Here is a 6,737-nt window from a genome sequence, read left to right as displayed (position 1 = left end):
ATACATAATCATAATCATCAACTTCAATTACAATACATATCCTGGACACCTATAAAGTGCATTAACACCCCTATTACACTGTAATAAATACCCCTTACCTTTAAAATTCACACATTCATCCATCCACATTCATCCTGTTAACATCACAACAACATATTAAAACACTTCCCCACTGTACTTTATTGCACCATATCCCAACATTTCCTTATAATTTTCTCCTCTTAGTCACAACACGGGTATCCACTTTTCTTAATACTTATCCATACTTTTCAAATATTTTTTTGTACTTTTTCATATAAATCCACCTCCCAACAAGGAACCTCGTTTCGCCAATCAAGGCTTCTTCAGGGGATTATCTTCTCCCATTCTTTCTAATATTACACTTCCAACCAGATGTGAATATTTCCCACTTCTCCAGGACTTTCAAATCTTCTCAAATATTCTATTTCAATTCGGATATAAGTATCACCCGCTGCTCCAGACTTTCACATTCTTATATACCGGTGTCCATCTAATTCCTATAACATACATATAATTTTTTCAGGGTTAAGATCATGAGAGGTCGGAACTGGAGAAAGAGGCCAAGGCCAAGGCAGACGAGATGAAGGAACAAGACAAGTCTAGATGGACATGGCAAGGCAAACAAGACTCTTGAGGACTAGGACAAAGACAAGACAGGGAGACAGGTGAAGCAAAAAATACTGGCAGGAACACGAACAAGAGAAGGCGAGGTGAGGTGAGGCAAGGCTGGAAGGCTGAACAAGGCAAGGCTGAATGAGACAAGGCTGGATGGAGGGATGGATGGATGAAGCAAAGCTGGACCAGGCAAGGCTAGATTGCAAGGAACCTATTGCTGAGGCAAAATGGAGCACGTTGTGCTCTTGACCTAACTTGAGAGTACATCAAGCTAGGTCAAGAGTACATTGTGCAAATCTTATCTTTCTTTACCTTTCATCACTCCAAATCACATAAAATCATCACTGATGTCTACTATGCTGTTCGTACCTCTGATTGTGCATGTGAAACTCCCCCCAAAACCTAGGCCACCAGCAATACCTCACCCCAAGTTCAGAATGGTCCATCTTACAGTGGTATAAAAGTTGCCTAATATGTGTGCCTCCCCAGAGGTGCTCTCTCTCACTCCCTCTCACTCCCTCTCTCCCTATCACTCCCTCAAAAAGAATTTGCAATATTTATCACAAGTCTGGTTCGGCTGTAATACACAGCTATCGCAGGCATAATGCCAGGCAAAAAGGTGCAGTTATTTCTGGCATTAAATCCCATGTTAGCATGTGTTACCTTATCACATGCAACATTAAGCATCCTTCACTTTCATAAATTCCTCCCAAACTCCTCCCACTTGACTAAATTTTTAAAATGTGCATACGCATCTCGCAGTGTATTATTTATCGCATGTGTTAGGGCATTATTGCAGGCATTAGTGCCCTAACGCCCATGATAATGCCCTAATTCAATTTGTTAAATGACCCTGTATGTTCTCTGCTACTTCTAGAAAAATGATCCCCCCATTCCACAACTGCACTGACACCCACATGGATAAACTGCATGATTTGTTTCTGCCTAAACTGAATCATCTTGTTTTACCTCTGACACATAGTAAATTGCTGGAACACTTAATATGATAGCTCCTTTTAATATTTTGTCCTTTTGGAGGAAATTGTATGCACCCTCGTATAATGATTCTATGAGAAAAGTCAAACAGGAGTTCTGGTTCTCTGAGCACTGATGGCACAAGTCAAAGTTAGATACAATATAGACTTGAACAATAGAGAAGTTAATAGAATATAGCACCATTACTAAGAAGGCTAAAAAGACTTACTATTTTTCTCGTATATAAATAGCAGTCTTGTGACCTCAAGATCTATTTCATGTCATTCACTTATTAACTACCACTGTTAATGGGAATAATATTACACTGGATTAGTCCTTTTGCAATAATTGTTCTTGCTCTTGCCAAGGTAAGGTAAGCCTTGGTATCTGTGGCTGGGCCAAGTCACCACCTATCAGCTCTACTATGGATTTGTTTACTGACAGCCATAAGAACATACAATATGCCATACTGGATCAGACAAAGGGTCCATCAAGCCCAGTATCCTGTCTCCAACAGTGGCCAATCCAATTCACAAGTACCTGGCAAGTACCCAAACATTAAATAGATCCCATGCTACTAATGCCGGCAACAAGCAATGGCTATTTCCTATTGATTAATAACTCTTTATGGACTTCTCCTCCAGGAGCTTATCCAAATCTTTTTTAACCCCAGCTACACTAGCTGCCTTAACCACAACCTCTGGCAATGAATTCCATAACTTAATTGTGCATTGAGTGAAGAATAATTTCTCTGATTTGTTTTATGGAGTACCCCTAGTCCTTGTATTATCTGAAAGAGTAAATTACCATTTCTCATTTACCCATTCAAGTCCTTCCATAATTTTGTAGACCTCTATCATATACTCCCCTCAGCCATTTCTTCTCCAAGCTGAACAGCCCTAACTTCTTTTGTCTTTCCTCATAGGGGAGCTGTTGCATACCCTTTATCATTTTGGTCACTTTTACCCATGAATTTCCATTCTTGGAATGTCTGATTTATTTCATTTGTCTGAATAAAATGAACCAAACATTAAAAATAAAAATAAAAAAACCCAAAACAGGGCCTCCTGGAGTCTCCAAACCACCCGTGAAAAGACCAGCACCAGGATCACCTTGCATTGGCCAAGGCCATGGTAGATCGCTGTGACTTCAGCTTCTGCCTACTCAAGGCCTCAGCCTCAGCTGAGCCCAGGCAATGGCTGGAGGGCACACCCCTGCCCAGAGACCGGGTCCCAATGCTGGGGCATGGCCTGGATCCTGATCTGATGTCGCAACCCAGCTGGAGATCAAGGCCTGACTTCTGGGCCTAGTCTGGAGGCCAGACCCAGACCCAGACCTGATACTGTGGCCTAGCCCAGAGGCTGGGTCTGAATTCCAGGGTCTTGACCTTGGCCAGAGCCCGGACCCAGGCCTAACAACATGATGATGAACAAGTCTGTAGATCTTGCATTTTAGGGCTTACAGGACAGGGTAAGGGGTCCAAATCAATCAAGGGACATGCAGTTTGAAGACCCAGAGGGGTCTGGAACACCTCATTATTTACTGGTCAAACTGGTGGACTAGTTGGAAAAACGTCACACAAGCATGTTTTAAAATCTACTTACACATGCATGTTATAGCCGGCAAAGTCCTATGGGAGATATGCAAAGTAGGTTTCCTGGAGTAATCTCTCAAAATTAGGATCATACTTATGCATGATAGGTGTATTTTAAATAATATGCACTCAGTTGCATACATGATTTAAAATTCCAGCGTATTTCTGCTCACGCACCGATACATGCATATATGGGTGCATGTACGCTCGTTTTAAAATTAGCTGGTATGTGTGTAAATGTTTTCCCGGTCCCAGCAAGCCCCTAGACAAACTCTTTTCTATGGATGTATATGTGTGCTTGAAAGTGAAAGTATGCTACTATTTTCAACTTTTATAAAATACAGAATAAGTGAGTAGAGGCTATTTATGTGTATCCATGCTAATTTTTACACATATAACATTTTAAAAATTCATCCATTGTGAAGACTGAAAAATGTGTGAGGAGCGAACAGAGCTACCACAAAGCTCTGTTCTGATTATATTCAGTGAAAAATAAATGTTGGTGTTTATATCTTAGTACTTCCTTTTAATCACTGATAAAAATATTTATTTCTGAAAAAAATGCTATTTTTTCCTATTTATAAAATATATATGTAAAAAAAGCATTTTTTCTCAGAAATAAATATTTTTTTGGATATTTGGGTTCAAGTCCTAAAGATCCCCATAATTGCATCATTGTCGATTTATGGAATCCAGTTGTCTCCCAGATGGTATTAATTGTTTTCTTTTTATGATAGTAGTAAGCTCTAAAACAAAAATGCTTTTTTAATGGCTTAATAAAAAGAAAGTAAAAACAACCATTCTTCAGAAGACCTTTTTAAATAATTCAAAGCAATGCAAATTGAAGTTTAATTTCATGGGACAAATTTTTTACCCCTCATTTAATTGCAAAAGTAAAGGGGTCTGTATTTATTCATAATGGGGCGGATTTTAAAAAGCATTTACATGCGTAAATCTGGGTTTTACGCATGTAAATGCACTTTACTCGAGTAAGTGGGCTTTTGAAAATTGCTACAATATATGCCATTGAATCGTCCATAGGATTTATTCGAATAAGTGCACTTTACGTGAGTAAATGGCTTTTGAAAATTGCTACAATAGTAGTTACATTTATGCACGTAACTTCTTTGAAAATTACCCCCCAATGCTCTGCTCATCACAGTAGAGGAGGCCCTTTTTGAATTAGATGGACACTGCAAATATAGGAGTCTATTTGCTAGGCTGCATTAGGAATTTACAATGCCAAAATTAGTCTGCTAAACCTTTTCTAAATCAACCTCTATATTTTTATTACATAAGGAAAATATTTCCAGAAAGGCAAATTCTCTGGGACTAGAGAGAAATTTCACTCTGACCAAAGATAATGTGGAACCAGCCAAATTGTTTATATTTACTGAAGAACTGGCTTTTACATAAGATCTGGCTTTTACATAAAATTTGTTTTGGCTAGTCCACTTCTGTCAATTTAGCTACAAATTTGTGAACTCTCTCCTCAGGGTTAAATGGACAGCTTCCCATCCTCAATATTTTAGCTATTGCAGAGCTCACTATGCCCTCCAACTGTTTGTTCTAAAAAAATATTTGGAGATATCAGTAGAAAAATGTAAAATTCTGTAAAATTAGTATATATGTGTGTAAGTAGCATACATGTTTTATTGTAACTTCAGAGTTTCTTTTCACTTGTTACTGTTTGAGTTTATTTGCATTTTCACCCCCTATTAATTGTAAACAAGCATGATGTGATCCTTATCTTGAATGCCGGTATAGAAAAAAAGCACTAAATATATAGGCACATATATGCTATTTTCTAAACGTCAAGATTTTGCATGAGTTTTCAGTGCCACATGTAAATCTGAAAGGAGAAATAGGGGAAGTTACAGGGTGGGGTTTGGAAGCACATGTTCAAACTGCTATTTTGAAAGCAGTGGGGCAGATTTTTAAAAAGTATGCACAACTGGCGCAAACAAAAGTACGCCGGATTTTAAAAGATACGCGTGTAGCCACGCGTATCTTTTAAAATCCGGGGTTGGCGTGCGCAAGACTGCGCAAAATCGGCAGCCTGTGTATGCACAGCCTGCCTCCGTTCCCTTTGAGAAGAGTTAGTCAGATAAGTAAACAGGCTGCGCAGCCTGCCTCCGTTCCCTCTGAGACCGCTCCGAAATCGGAGCAGCCTTAGAGGGAACTTTTTTTTTGTCCCCCCCCCCACCTTTCCCTCCCTTCCCCTATCTAACCCACCCTCCAGCCCTAACTAAAACTCCCTCCCCTACCTTATTTCGTTGTTACACCTGCCTCTGGCAGGCATAACTTGCGCGTGTCGCCGGAGCACTCGGCCCTGCCCACGGACCGCCTCTGGCATGCCCCTGGACATACCCCGAATGCTGCGCCACCCCTGGCATGCCCCCCCAACACGCCCCCCGACATGCCTCCCAAGCAAAGCCCCGGGACTTATGCTCGTCCCGAGGCTTTGCACGCGCCAGCGGCCTATGCAAAATAGGCACGCCGGCGCGCAAGTGCCCTGCGTGCATAAATCAGGCAGGATTTACGCACGCAGGGGTTTTAAAATCTAACCAAGTATATGTACACACATTTCTGAACCTGTCTGTACACTTTTACACCTGCTAATTAGAGATGTGAATCGTGTCCTCGATCGTCTTAACGATCGATTTCGGCTGGGAGGGGGAGGGAATCGTATCGTCGCCGTTTGGGTTTTTAAAATATCGTTAAAATCGTGAACCGGCACACTAAAACACCCTAAAACCCACCCCGACCCTTTAAAATAAATCCCCCACCCTCCCGAACCCCCCCAAAATGCCTTAAATTACCTGGGGGTCCAGCGGGGGTCCGGAACGACCTCCTGCAATCGAATCGTGTTGTCTTCAGCCGGCGCCATTTTGCGCCGCCATTTTGCAAAATGGCGGCGCAAAATGGGATGCGCGTATCTTATAAAATCAAGCGTACTTTTGTTCACGCCTGCTGCGCGAACAAAAGTACGTGCTCGCGCAACTTTTTAAAATCTGTCCCATATTGTTATAATTATTATGGGTGTAAAGTATAAGCATTTAGTTGTAGAAAATGAGAAGAAAAAGTATGGATGTTCCTGAATTACAAATATACACACTTAAATTCAGGGCAGAAGTACATGGTATTTTATAAACTATGCAGCTCCCACTACAAAGTTAATAAAATAATAGCTTAAATCTCTGTGGGTGTACTTTGATGCATAAATAGTGTCCTGTGAACAGTTTTGAAAGTTGGGCTCCCTGTGCATAGATATTTTATGTGTGAATGCATACACATGTAAAAACATACCAAAATACATTGGCTAATGAAAATCTACACTCCCTTTAACATTTTTTATTTTGTTGTGTCAGTGCATCAAACTTGCATGCATATAAATAAGGTTTATTTCCATTCATCAACATACCATACTCTTCATCTTTCAAAGCCAAAAATCTTTTATTGAAGGAAAAAAGCAAATTTATATCCAAAATAACAAAACTGAAATTACAACATTTTAATAAGACTCCATCCT

The 6,737-nt window shown here is 40.3% G+C and overlaps 1 long non-coding RNA gene across 1 annotated transcript in view; it reads right to left on the bottom strand.

The window, feature by feature from the left end:
- Positions 1–405: 405 nt before the first annotated feature.
- The window catches only part of LOC115093619, a 221,556-nt gene continuing 215,224 nt past the window's right edge, over positions 406–6,737 (bottom strand). Inside the window, exon 6 of the long non-coding RNA XR_003857353.1 lies at positions 406–518. This is a non-coding gene — a long non-coding RNA (uncharacterized LOC115093619). The remainder of the gene's footprint in view (positions 519–6,737) is intronic.

The sequence above is a fragment of the Rhinatrema bivittatum genome, chromosome 6, assembly GCF_901001135.1.
Source record: "Rhinatrema bivittatum chromosome 6, aRhiBiv1.1, whole genome shotgun sequence".
Lineage (NCBI taxonomy): Eukaryota > Metazoa > Chordata > Amphibia > Gymnophiona > Rhinatrematidae > Rhinatrema > Rhinatrema bivittatum.
Note: the sequence above shows the minus strand (reverse complement) of the source record. Positions and strands in the feature narration are given on the sequence as shown.